We start from the raw sequence: 14,431 nt of genomic DNA, 5'->3' as shown, positions 1-14,431 counted from the left end.
TACAGCTGATATTACACCAGTCTACAGTATTACAGCTGATGATATTACACCAGTCTACAGTATTACACCAGATATACACCCGTCTACAGTATTACACCAGTCTACAGTATTACAGCTGATATTACACCAGTCTACAGTATTACAGCTGATGATATTACACCAGTCTACAGTATTACAGCTGATGATATTACACCAGTCTACAGTATTACAGTCTATGAGTATTACACCTGAGTATTACACCAGTCTACAGTATTACACCAGTCTACAGTATTACACCAGTCTACAGTATTACACCAGTCTACAGTATTACACCAGTCTACAGTATTACACCAGTCTACAGTATTACAGCTGATGATATTACACCAGTCTACAGTATTACACCAGTCTACAGTATGCTGATGATATTACACCAGTCTACAGTATTACACCAGTCTACAGTATTACAGCTGATGATATTACACAGTCTACAGTATTACACCAGTCTACAGTATTACACTGTCTGATATTATTACCAGTCTACAGTATTACACCAGTCTACAGTATTACAGTCTGAGTATTACACCAGTCTACAGTATTACACCAGTCTACAGTATTACACCAGTATTTACACCAGTCTACAGTATTACAGCTGATTATATTATTACCAGTCTACAGTATTACAGTCTGTATTACAGCTGATATTACACCAGTCTACAGTATTACACCAGTCTACAGTATTACACCAGTCTACAGTATTACACCAGTCTACAGTATTACAGCTGATGATATTACACCAGTCTACAGTATTACAGTATTACAGCTGTATTACAGCTGATGATATTACACCAGTCTACAGTATTACAGCTGATGATATTACACCAGTCTACAGTATTACACCAGTCTACAGTATTACAGCTGATGATATTACACCAGTCTACAGTATTACACCAGTCTACAGTATTACAGCTGATGATATTACACCAGTCTACAGTATTACACCAGTCTACAGTATTACAGCTGATGATATTACACCAGTCTACAGTATTACACCAGTCTACAGTATTACACCAGTCTACAGTATTACACCAGTCTACAGTATTACAGCTGATGATATTATACCAGTCTACAGTATTACACCAGTCTACAGTATTACACCAGTCTACAGTATTACACCAGTCTACAGTATTACAGCTGATGATATTACACCAGTCTACAGTATTACAGCTGATGATATTACACCAGTCTACAGTATTACACCAGTCTACAGTATTACAGCTGATGATATTACACCAGTCTACAGTATTACACCAGTCTACAGTATTACAGCTGATGATATTACACCAGTCTACAGTATTACAGCTGATGATATTACACCAGTCTACAGTATTACAGCTGATGATATTACACCAGTCTACAGTATTACACCAGTCTACAGTATTACAGCTGATATTACACCAGTCTACAGTATTACACCAGTCTACAGTATTACAGCTGATATTACACCAGTCTACAGTATTACAGCTGATGATATTACACCAGTCTACAGTATTACACCAGTCTACAGTATTACACCAGTCTACAGTATTACACCAGTCTACAGTATTACAGCTGATGATATTATACCAGTCTACAGTATTACACCAGTCTACAGTATTACACCAGTCTACAGTATTACACCAGTCTACAGTATTACAGCTGATGATATTACACCAGTCTACAGTATTACACCAGTCTACAGTATTACAGCTGATGATATTACACCAGTCTACAGTATTACAGCTGATGATATTACACCAGTCTACAATATTACACCAGTCTACAGTATTACACCAGTCTACAGTATTACAGCTGATGATATTACACCAGTCTACAGTATTACACCAGTCTACAGTATTACAGCTGATGATATTACACCAGTCTACAGTATTACACCAGATGATATTACACCAGTCTACAGTATTACACCAGATATACACCCGTCTTCAGTATTACACCAGTCTTCAGTATTACACCAGTCTACAGTATTACACCAGTCTACAGTATTACAGCTGATATTACACCAGTCTACAGTATTACAGCTGATATTACACCAGTCTACAGTATTACAGCTGATATTATACCAGTCTACAGTATTACACCAGTCTACAGTATTACAGCTGATATTATACCAGTCTACAGTATTACACCAGTCTACAGTATTACAGCTGATATTACACCAGTCTACAGTATTACAGCTGATATTACACCAGTCTACAGTATTACAGCTGATATTACACCAGTCTACAGTATTACAGCTGATGATATTACACCAGTCTACAGTATTACACCAGTCTACAGTATTACAGCTGATGATATTACACCAGTCTACAGTATTACAGCTGATGATATTACACCTACAGTATTACACCAGTCTACAGTATTACACCAGTCTACAGTATTACACCAGTCTACAGTATTACAGCTGATATTACACCAGTCTACAGTATTACAGCTGATGATATTACACCAGTCTACAGTATTACACCCGTCTACAGTATTACACCCGTCTACAGTATTACACCCGTCTACAGTATTACAGCTGATGGTATTACACCAGTCTACAGTATTACATCTGATGATATTACACCAGTCTACAGTATTACACCCGTCTACAGTATTACACCAGTCTACAGTATTACACCCGTCTACAGTATTACAGCTGATGATATTACACCAGTCTACAGTATTACAGCTGATATTACACCAGTCTACAGTATTACACCAGTCTACAGTATTACACCAGTCTACAGTAGTACACCAGTCTACAGTATTACACCAGTCTACAGTAGTACACCAGTCTACAGTATTACACCAGTCTACAGTATTACACCAGTCTACAGTATTACACCAGTCTACAGTATTACACCAGTCTACAGTATTACACCAGTCTACAGTATTACAGCTGATATACACCAGTCTACAGTATTACACCAGTCTACAGTATTATACCAGTCTACAGTATTATACCAGTCTACAGTATTACAGCTGATATACACCAGTCTACAGTATTCCACCAGTCTACAGTATTACACCAGTCTACAGTATTCCACCAGTCTACAGTATTCCACCAGTCTACAGTATTCCACCAGTCTACAGTATTCCACCAGTCTACAGTATTCCACCAGTCTACAGTATTACACCAGTCTACAGTATTACACCAGTCTACAGTATTACACCAGTCTACAGTATTACACCAGTCTACAGTATTACACCAGTCTAAAGTATTATACCAGTCTAAAGTATTATACCAGTCTACAGTATTACACCAGTCTACAGTGACATTTAGCACTCTGCTTCACTGTATGATTTGATAACCCATAGAAAGAGAGCCTGCAGTCATTTCGTGGATGATGTGACAAACAGCTTGTCCTTCTTCCCTTAATTTTGAATGACCGAGAGTAGCCCCTTGTCAACTTGACCTGAAGTGACTCTCTCCCTCTCGTGTGTGTGTGTGTGTGTGTGTGTGTGTGTGTGTGTGTGTGTGTGTGTGTGTGTGTGTGTGTGTGTGTGTGTGTGTGTGTGTGTGTGTGTGTGTGTGTGTGTGTGTGTGTGTGTGTGTGTGTGTGTGTGTGTGTGTGTGTGTGTGTGTGTGTGTGTGTGTGTGTGTGCGCGCACAGTGTTTTCCCTATATGCATCTAGCAGCGGCACATCGCCACTGCAAAACATAAATACGTCTTTAAAACATTTTCAGTGTAAACTTAATATAATAATAATAATAATATATGCCATTTAGCAGACGCTTTTATCCAAAGCGACTTACAGTCATGTGTGCATACATTCTACGTATGGGTGGTCCCGGGGATCGAACCCACTACCCTGGCGTTACAAGCTTTAAACGACTGAAACCAGATGTAATGTAGAAATAATAATGGAGTTATATATATATATATTAGTAATACATTTTTCAGAACTAACAATCACCAGAATAACAGTCATGGAGAATGTACGAAACGTCCCGGCGTGGGGTCACCATGGATTCAGTTCATGTTTGAGTCACTCCGACAGCATGAGAACAAGGTATAAGCCATGGCAAAATGTAGATAACTGCTGGAAATTTGCTTTAAAACTTCACATTTTCTCTTTGCCCCATGGCAAAATGTGTAGAAACATTAAACTGTGGTTTAAACTGTGACCAACAGATGCATATCTGTATTCCCAGTCCTGTGAAATCCATAGATTAGGGCCTAATTAATTTATTTCAATTGACTGATTTCCTTATATGAAGTGTAACTCAGCAAAATCTTGGAAATCGTTGCACGGTGCGTTTTGATATTTTTGTTCTGTTTACATGTCAGCTCATCTAAGACCCGGGTTCTCAATGGGACTCAACAGAACCGTGTTCCACTCCTCAGCCAAGAGAACGTGATGAACTGTAAAGTACTCCACCCCGTCGTTAGCATTCCACACGGTACACACGGCCTCTCACATGACACCCTAATCCCTCGTGCACTATTTTGGACTCCAATGACCCAAATAATTCCCTACATACCTGTAGTGTACACTATTTATGACCCTGGTCCTAATATGAGTCAAAACTAGTTCCCTACTATACAGGGTCTCTTATGTGTGAGTGTCTGGGGGGGCAGGGGGGGGGGTACTAGAGTGTCTGGGGCGGTACTAGAGTGTCTGGGGGGGTACTAGAGTGTCGAGATGTACACAAGGCAGACACTTGAATAGGAGAGTTGAACCACCACCCACAGTCAGTTCAGGCCTGACCCCAAACAACCTGTTGCTGGCACTGACCCACAAGCCCCCAAAATATCACCCAGACAGCTGGGTTGACAACCACCTGCTCGTGTGTGTTGGCTCTGGGGTGAGGCAGAGGGATGCATGGGGTCATCTCTTCTGTGGAGGTGTAGCCTATGTGTGTTCACCCATGGTTACTTATGTGTGGGCAAGTGATTTTTACAGCAAAGGTGTGTGTGTGTGTGTGCTCGCATGCATGAGGAATGTTTTGTGTGTGCGGCTGTGTGTGTCGGTTTGAGGTATGTGATGAACCAGTCTTGAGGAAGGCTTGGTTCAGTTTGGTTCATGGATAGCGGCTTTCTGCTCCACTCCTTTCCTCTATTTACACAGGAAGTGAACAAGCAGGTTTTCCGAGTAGATAACTGATTGCCCTCTCAGCCTTGTGCACCAACAGATCCTCCCTGTTCCCTGTCCAGCCCTCCGGCTGTATTACAAATGTTTATGTTCCTGGACCAGTAAAGGGAGCTATCACTCTGGTGTGTTGTGGACCAGGGTTACGTAGCAGAGCTATCACTCTGTGTTGTTGTGGACCAGGGATACATAGCAGAGCTATCACTCTGGTGTGTTGTGGACCAGGGATACATAGCAGAGCTATCACTCTGGTGTGTGTTGTGGACCAGGGATACGTAGCAGAGCTATCACTCTGGTGTGTGTTGCTGTGGACCAGGGATACGTAGCAGAGCTATCACTCTGGTGTGTGTTGTTGTGGACCAGGGATACATAGCAGAGCTATCACTCTGTGTTGTGGACCAGGGATACATAGCAGAGCTATCACTCTGTGTTGTGGACCAGGGATACATAGCAGAGCTATCACTCTGTGTTGTGGACCAGGGATACATAGCAGAGCTATCACTCTGTGTTGTGGACCAGGGATACATAGCAGAGCTATCACTCTGTGTTGTGGACCAGGGATACATAGCAGAGCTATCACTCTGTGTTGTGGACCAGGGATACGTAGCAGAGCTATCACTCTGTGTTGTGGACCAGGGATACGTAGCAGAGCTATCACTCTGGTGTGTGTTGTGGACCAGGGATACGTAGCAGAGCTATCACTCTGGTGTGTTGTGGACCAGGGTTACGTAGCAGAGCTATCACTCTGGTGTGTTGTGGACCAGGGTTACGTAGCAGAGCTATCACTCTGGTGTGTGTTGTGGACCAAGGATACGTAGCAGAGCTGTTTAGTGTTTTAAACAGTCCGTCAGGGGTATTTTCTCCCTCCAGGTCACTGGAGTTAATATGGAGGGGGACTGTGGTTAGTGGGCACCCTGTCACCTACACTCTGAGATGAAGGTTATAAATACTTCATTGGTGGAGATGACTCCCTACATTACTGCCTCTCTATAATTCACAGTCGTCCCTTTACTGTAATGTATCAGTCTGGTGGCAGACAGGACATGTACACACACACACACACACACACACACACACACACACACACACACACACACACACACACACACACACACACACACACACACACACACACACACACACACACACACACACACACACACACACACACATATACACACACACACATATATACACACTCATGAACACGTGCGTTCAGACTGCCTTCTGCTATGCATATACACCATACTGCTCTAGTGTGTAATGAGGAGGCTCCTGTCTATGGCATAGCTGGAGATTAAACAGTGTGTGACATTTCAACACACACTGGCCAGGCCATGTTGTTGGACTGCTCTGGAAGTCTGGCTGGGCTTGGTGGGCATGGGAAATGGGTTAGACATGTATTATAAATACGGCTAGCGACTCATCTGAACACTGCTAGCTGGCCTCGCACCCCTCTGCTAGCTGGCCTCGCACCCCTCTGCTAGCTGGCCTCGCACCCCTCTGCTAGCTGGCCTCGCACCCCTCTGCTAGCTGGCCTCGCACCCCTCTGCTAGCTGGCCTCGCACCCCTTTGCTAGCTGGCCTCGCACCCCTCTGCTAGCTGGCCTCGCACCCCTCTGCTAGCTGGCCTCGCACCCCTCTGTTGCTCCATGAATAAACGGTGTATATAAAGATCTGGTATGCATCATTTAGTAGCCTGGAGCCACTGTTCATCTCTCTCTCTGTTTATATATAGTAGCCTGGTGCCACTGTTCATCTCTCTCTCTGTTTATAAAGTTTATATCATTTAGTAGCCTGGTGCCACTGTTCATCTCTCTCTCTGTTTATATATAGTAGCCTGGTGCCACTGTTCATCTCTCTCTCTCTGTTTATATATAGTAGCCTGGTGCCACTGTTCATCTCTCTCTCTCTGTTTATATATAGTAGCCTGGTGCCACTGTTCATCTCTCTCTCTCTGTTTATATATAGTAGCCTGGTGCCACTGTTCATCTCTCTCTCTGTTTATATATAGTAGCCTGGTGCCACTGTTCATCTCTCTCTCTCTGTTTATATATAGTAGCCTGGTGCCACTGTTCATCTCTCTCTCTCTCTGTTTATATATAGTAGCCTGGTGCCTACTGTTCATCTCTCTTCTATATATATCTCTATCTACATTTAGTAGCCTGGTGCCACTGTTCATCTCTCTCTCTGTTTATATATAGTAGCCTGGTGCCACTGTTCATCTCTCTCTCTCTGTTTATATATAGTAGCCTGGTGCCACTGTTCATCTCTCTCTCTCTGTTTATATATAGTAGCCTGGTGCCACTGTTCATCTCTCTCTCTATATATATTATCTATTTAGTAGCCTGGAGCCACTGTTCAACTCTCTCTCTGTTTATATATAGTAGCCTGGTGCCACTGTTCATCTCTCTCTCTCTGTTTATATATAGTAGCCTGGTGCCACTGTTCATCTCTCTCTCTCTCTGTTTATATATAGTAGCCTGGTGCCACTGTTCATCTCTCTCTCTCTGTTTATATATAGTAGCCTGGTGCCACTGTTCATCTCTCTCTCTCTGTTTATATATAGTAGCCTGGTGCTACTGTTCATCTCTCTCTCTCTGTTTATATATAGTAGCCTGGTGCCACTGTTCAACTCTCTCTCTGTTTATATATAGTAGCCTGGTGCCACTGTTCAACTCTCTCTCTGTTTATATATAGTAGCCTGGTGCCACTGTTCATCTCTCTCTCTCTGTTTATATATAGTAGCCTGGTGCCACTGTTCAACTCTCTCTCTGTTTATATATAGTAGCCTGGTGCCACTGTTCATCTCTCTCTCTCTGTTTATATATAGTAGCCTGGTGCCACTGTTCATCTCTCTCTCTCTGTTTATATATAGTAGCCTGGTACTACTGTTCATCTCTCTCTCTCTCTGTTTATATATAGTAGCCTGGTGCCACTGTTCAACTCTCTCTCTGTTTATATATAGTAGCCTGGTGCCACTGTTCATCTCTCTCTCTCTGTTTATATATAGTAGCCTGGTGCCACTGTTCATCTCTCTCTCTCTCTGTTTATATATAGTAGCCTGGTACTACTGTTCATCTCTCTCTCTCTGTTTATATATAGTAGCCTGGTGCCACTGTTCATCTCTCTCTCTCTCTGTTTATATATAGTAGCCTGGTGCCACTGTTCATCTCTCTCTCTCTGTTTATATATAGTAGCCTGGTACTACTGTTCCTCTCTCTCTCTCTGTTTATATATAGTAGCCTGGTGCCACTGTTCATCTCTCTCTCTCTCTGTTTATATATAGTAGCCTGGTACTACTGTTCCTCTCTCTCTCTGTTTATATATAGTAGCCTGGTGCCACTGTTCCTCTCTCTCTCTCTCTCTGTTTATATATAGTAGCCTGGTACTACTGTTCCTCTCTCTCTCTGTTTATATATAGTAGCCTGGTGCCACTGTTCATCTCTCTCTCTGTTTATATATAGTAGCCTGGTACTACTGTTAATCTCTCTCTCTCTGTGTTTATATATAGTAGCCTGGTACTACTGTTCATCTCTCTCTCTCTCTGTTTATATATAGTAGCCTGGTACTACTGTTCATCTCTCTCTCTCTCTCTGTTTATATATAGTAGCCTGGTACTACTGTTAATCTCTCTCTCTCTGTGTTTATATATAGTAGCCTGGTACTACTGTTCATCTCTCTCTCTCTCTGTTTATATATAGTAGCCTGGTGCCACTGTTCATCTCTCTCTCTGTTTATATATAGTAGCCTGGTGCCACTGTTCATCTCTCTCTCTCTCTATCTACATAAAGTAAGTGTAGTTTGAGCATCACTGTTCATCTCTATGCTCCTGTTTTCAGATGACTTGGCACCCTGCATCAACCCTCTGGAAGCTTCAGTTGTATGTGAAGAGTGTAAATGGTGAATGGCTACAACTTCTATTTTTAGTGACCATGAATGCTGTGATGTGAAAATAGAATTAACGTTGACAGAAAGCCGTGGGGAGGTTCTGCTGTCAGTCAAACTAAATCTATACTGGAGTAGTGTGTAGTGGGGGGGGAGGTTCTGCTGTAGTCAAACTAAATCTATACTGGAGTAGTGTGTGTGTGTGGGGGGGTCAGCTTGTAGTCTAACTAAATCTATACTGGAGTAGTGTGTGTGTGGGGGGGGGTTCTGCTGTAGTCAAACTAAATCTATACTGGAGTAGTGTGTGTGTGGGGGAGGGGGTCAGCTTGTAGTCAAACTAAATCTATACTGGAGTAGTGTGTGTGTGGGGGGGGGGGGGTCAGCTTGTAGTCAAACTAAATCTATACTGGAGTAGTGTTTATGTGGGGGGGGGGTCAGCTTGTAGTCAAACTAAATCTATACTGGAGTAGTGTGTGTGGGGGGGGGGGTTCAGCTGTAGTCAAACTAAATCTATACTGGAGTAGTGTGTGTGTGGGGAGGGGGGTCAGCTTGTAGTCTAACTAAATCTATACTGGAGTAGTGTGTGTGTGGGGGGGGGGGGTCAGCTTGTAGTCTAACTAAATCTATACTGGAGTAGTGTGTGTGTGGGGGGGGTCAGCTTGTAGTCTAACTAAATCTATACTGGAGTAGTGTGTGTGTGTGGGGGGGGGGGGTCAGCTTGTAGTCTAACTAAATCTATACTGGAGTAGTGTGTGTGTGGGGGGTCAGCTTGTAGTCTAACTAAATCTATACTGGAGTAGTGTGTGTGTGGGGGGGGTCAGCTTGTAGTCTAACTAAATCTATACTGGAGTAGTGTGTGTGTGTGGGGGGGTCAGCTTGTAGTCTAACTAAATCTATACTGGAGTAGTGTGTGTGTGTGGGGGGGGGGGGTCAGCTTGTAGTCTAACTAAATCTATACTGGAGTAGTGTGTGTGTGTGTGGGGGGGGGGTCAGCTTGTAGTCTAACTAAATCTATACTGGAGTAGTGTGTGTGTGGGGGGGGGTCAGCTTGTAGTCTAACTAAATCTATACTGGAGTAGTGTGTGTGGGGGGGGGGGTCAGCTTGTAGTCTAACTAAATCTATACTGGAGTAGTGTGTGTGGGGGGGGGGGGTCAGCTTGTAGTCTAACTAAATCTATACTGGAGTAGTGTGTGTGTGGGGGGGGGGGGGGGGTCAGCTTGTAGTCTAACTAAATCTATACTGGAGTACTGGTGTAGTGTGTGTGGGGGGGGGGGGTCAGCTTGTAGTCTAACTAAATCTATACTGGAGTAGTGTGTGTGTGGGGGGGGTCAGCTTGTAGTCTAACTAAATCTATACTGGAGTAGTGTGTGTGGGGGGGGGGGGGGGGGGGGTCAGCTTGTAGTCAAACTAAATCTATACTGGAGTAGTGTGTGTGTGGGGGGGGGGGGGTCAGCTTGTAGTCTAACTAAATCTATACTGGAGTAGTGTGTGTGTGTGGGGGGGGGGTCAGCTTGTAGTCTAACTAAATCTATACTGGAGTAGTGTGTGTGTGGGGGGGGTCAGCTTGTAGTCTAACTAAATCTATACTGGAGTAGTGTGTGTGGGGGGGGGGGTCAGCTTGTAGTCTAACTAAATCTATACTGGAGTAGTGTGTGTGTGGGGGGGGGGGGTCAGCTTGTAGTCTAACTAAATCTATACTGGAGTAGTGTGTGTGTGGGGGGGGGGGGGGGTCAGCTTGTAGTCTAACTAAATCTATACTGGAGTAGTGTGTGTGTGTGGGGGGGGGGGGTCAGCTTGTAGTCTAACTAAATCTATACTGGAGTAGTGTGTGTGTGGGGGGGTCAGCTTGTAGTCTAACTAAATCTATACTGGAGTAGTGTGTGTGTGGGGGGGGTCAGCTTGTAGTCTAACTAAATCTATACTGGAGTAGTGTGTGTGGGGGGGGGGGTCAGCTTGTAGTCTAACTAAATCTATACTGGAGTAGTGTGTGTGTGTGGGGGGGGGTCAGCTTGTAGTCAAACTAAATCTATACTGGAGTAGTGTGTGTGTGGGGGGGGGTCAGCTTGTAGTCTAACTAAATCTATACTGGAGTAGTGTGTGTGTGGGGGGGGGGGGGTCAGCTTGTAGTCTAACTAAATCTATACTGGAGTAGTGTGTGTGTGTGGGGGGGGGGGGGGGTCAGCTTGTAGTCAAACTAAATCTATACTGGAGTAGTGTGTGTGTGTGTGGGGGGGGGGGGGGTCAGCTTGTAGTCTAACTAAATCTATACTGGAGTAGTGTGTGTGTGTGAGACGACATTTATAGTGGTGTATTCTAGTGCTGTTTGTGTCCTGCTCTCTTCTATCTCTCTGACTCTTATTTGCACCTTGTCTCAGTAACACTTCCCCATTGAATCTGTTCTCATTCTGTCTCTGTCTGTCTCTGTCTGTCTCTGTCTGTCTCTGTCTGTCTCTGTCTGTCTCTGTCTGTCTCTGTCTGTCTCTGTCTGTCTCTGTCTGTCTCTGTCACTTGGTCAAACTTTTTTTTTTGTCACCTGAAATTGTCGTTCTCTCTGAGTCCACTAGTGAGTCTCCCTTTCCCTTGTTTCTTTTAGAAATTATATGTTGTCCCTGCTTTGTGTTGAGCTGTACCATGGGATAGATGGTGTGTTGAGCTGTACCATGGGATAGATGGTGTGTTGAGCTGTACCATGGGATAGATGGTGTGTTGAGCTGTACCATGGGATAGATGGTATGTTGAGCTGTACCATGGGATAGATGATATGTTGAGCTGTACCATGGGATAGATGGTGTGTTGAGCTGTACCATGGGATAGATGGTATGTTGAGCTGTACCATGGGATAGATGATATGTTGAGCTGTACCATGGGATAGATGGTATGTTGAGCTGTACCATGGGATAGATGGTGTGTTGAGCTGTACCATGGGATAGATGGTGTGTTGAGCTGTACCATGGGATAGATGATATGTTGAGCTGTACCATGGGATAGATGGTGTGTTGAGCTGTACCATGGGATAGATGATATGTTGAGCTGTACCATGGGATAGATAGTATGTTGAGCTGTACCATGGGATAGATGGTATGTTGAGCTGTACCATGGGATAGATGATATGTTGTCCCTGCTTTGAGTGTTGAGCTGTACCATGGGATAGATGTTATGTTGAGCTGTACCATGGGATAGATGTTATGTTGAGCTGTACCATGGGATAGATGTTATGTTGAGCTGTACCATGGGATAGATGTTATGTTGAGCTGTACCATGGGATAGATGGTATGTTGAGCTGTACCATGGGATAGGTGATATGTTGAGCTGTACCATGGGATAGGTGATATGTTGAGCTGTACCATGGGATAGATGGTATGTTGAGCTGTACCATGGGATAGATGGTATGTTGAGCTGTACCATGGGATAGATGATATGTTGTCCCTGCTTTGAGTGTTGAGCTGTACCATGGGATAGATGGTATGTTGAGCTGTACCATGGGATAGATGATATGTTGAGCTGTACCATGGGATAGATGGTATGTTGAGCTGTACCATGGGATAGATGGTATGTTGAGCTGTACCATGGGATAGATGGTATGTTGAGCTGTACCATGGGATAGACCCCTATCGAATATGAATATACAGTATGTACGTGTGGGGACTCTGTTGTTCCCCATCATTACAGGACAGGGTTTTCATGTTGTCCCAGTTCTGCTGCAACCTACTTACTATTTATTCAGAACAGACCTTCCCCTACAGTCACAGCGTGTCACAGCGTGTCAGCTCCTGGAGGCAGGGAAGAAGGCCTGGCTAGATAACAGGTCAAGCCTGATGGAGGCAGGGAAGAAGGCCTGGCTAGATAACAGGTCAAGCCTGATGGAGGCAGGGAAGAAGGCCTGGCTAGATAACAGGTCAAGCCTGATGGAGGCAGGGAAGAAGGCCTGGCTAGATAACAGGTCAAGCCTGATGGCAGCAGGGAAGAAGGCCTGGCTAGATAACAGGTCAAGCCTGATGGCAGTAGGGAAGAAGGCCTGGCTAGATAACAGGTCAAGCCTGATGGTGGCAGGGAAGGAGGCCTGGCTAGATAACAGGTCAAGCCTGATGGAGGCAGGGAAGAAGGCCTGGCTAGATAACAGGTCAAGCCTGATGGTGGCAGGGAAGGAGGCCTGGCTAGATAACAGGTCAAGCCTGATGGAGGCAGGGAAGAAGGCCTGGCTAGATAACAGGTCAAGCCTGATGGAGGCAGGGAAGAAGGCCTGGCTAGATAACAGGTCAAGCCTGATGGAGGCAGGGAAGAAGGCCTGGCTAGATAACAGGTCAAGCCTGATGGTGGCAGGGAAGGAGGCCTGGCTAGATAACAGGTCAAGCCTGATGGAGGCAGGGAAGAAGGCCTGGCTAGATAACAGGTCAAGCCTGATGGAGGCAGGGAAGAAGGCCTGGCTAGATAACAGGTCAAGCCTGATGGAGGCAGGGAAGAAGGCCTGGCTAGATAACAGGTCAAGCCTGATGTTGGCAGGGAAGAAGGCCTGGCTACATAACAGGTCAAGCCTGATGGAGGCAGGGGAGGAGGCCTGGCTAGATAACAGGTCAAGCCTGATGGCAGCAGGGGAGGAGGCCTGGCTAGATAACAGGTCAAGCCTGATGGAGGCAGGGGAGGAGGCCTGGCTAGATAACATGTCAAGCCTGATGGAGGCAGGGAAGGAGGCCTGGCTACATAACAGGTCAAGCCTGATGGAGGCAGGGAAGGAGGCCTGGCTACATAACAGGTCAAGCCTGATGGCGGCAGGGGAGACTGGCATTGTACAGGCCACCTGTGTGTGTGTGTGTGTGTGTGTGTGTGTGTGTAGCAGGCCTGCATGGTGTGTGAGTAAATTGAAGGGGCTGGTGTGTGTGATGAATGACTTTTCCATCCTGTCTCTGGCATATTTAGCCCCCCCCCCCCTCCCCATCACCTCACTGATTATTGTAATTGGTTTCTGCCTGTGTAGTAGGGAGTGTCTCACTCTCTCTCACACACACACACACACACACACACACACACACACACACACACACACACACACACACACACACACACACACACACACACACACACACACACACACACACACACGGTTGTTAATTAGGAAGTGAGCCACACTGGGCTCCTTCCCAAATAGTACCCTATTCCCTGTTTACTGCAGGGCCCATAAGCTGCTATTGGGACATCGTTGGGATGGGAGAATGGCTTTAAACCATACAAAGCATGTCTGGGGTTGGAAAACTCAAAGCAGATAGAAATTGCCATAAGCCAGGTCACACCAATCAATGGTTTATTAATTAGCTGTGTGTGTGTGTGAGAGAGAAACTGATATTCAGTTTGTAGGGCAATGGGCCCTGAGTGGAACATCGATCTGGGGGGGGGGGTGGGTCTGTTGTTCTGACTGGGGAGTCTGTTGTTCTGA

The 14,431-nt window shown here is 45.0% G+C and overlaps 1 protein-coding gene across 1 annotated transcript in view; it reads left to right on the top strand.

The window, feature by feature from the left end:
* LOC123994358 (adiponectin receptor protein 2-like) overlaps positions 1–14,431 on the top strand; it is an 87,592-nt gene that overhangs the window by 51,757 nt on the left and 21,404 nt on the right. The gene's annotated exons all lie outside the window — the stretch shown is intronic.

The sequence above is a fragment of the Oncorhynchus gorbuscha genome, linkage group LG14 (genome assembly GCF_021184085.1).
Source record: "Oncorhynchus gorbuscha isolate QuinsamMale2020 ecotype Even-year linkage group LG14, OgorEven_v1.0, whole genome shotgun sequence".
NCBI classification, from domain to species: Eukaryota; Metazoa; Chordata; class Actinopteri; order Salmoniformes; family Salmonidae; genus Oncorhynchus; species Oncorhynchus gorbuscha.
This window is presented reverse-complemented; position numbering and strand designations above follow the sequence as displayed.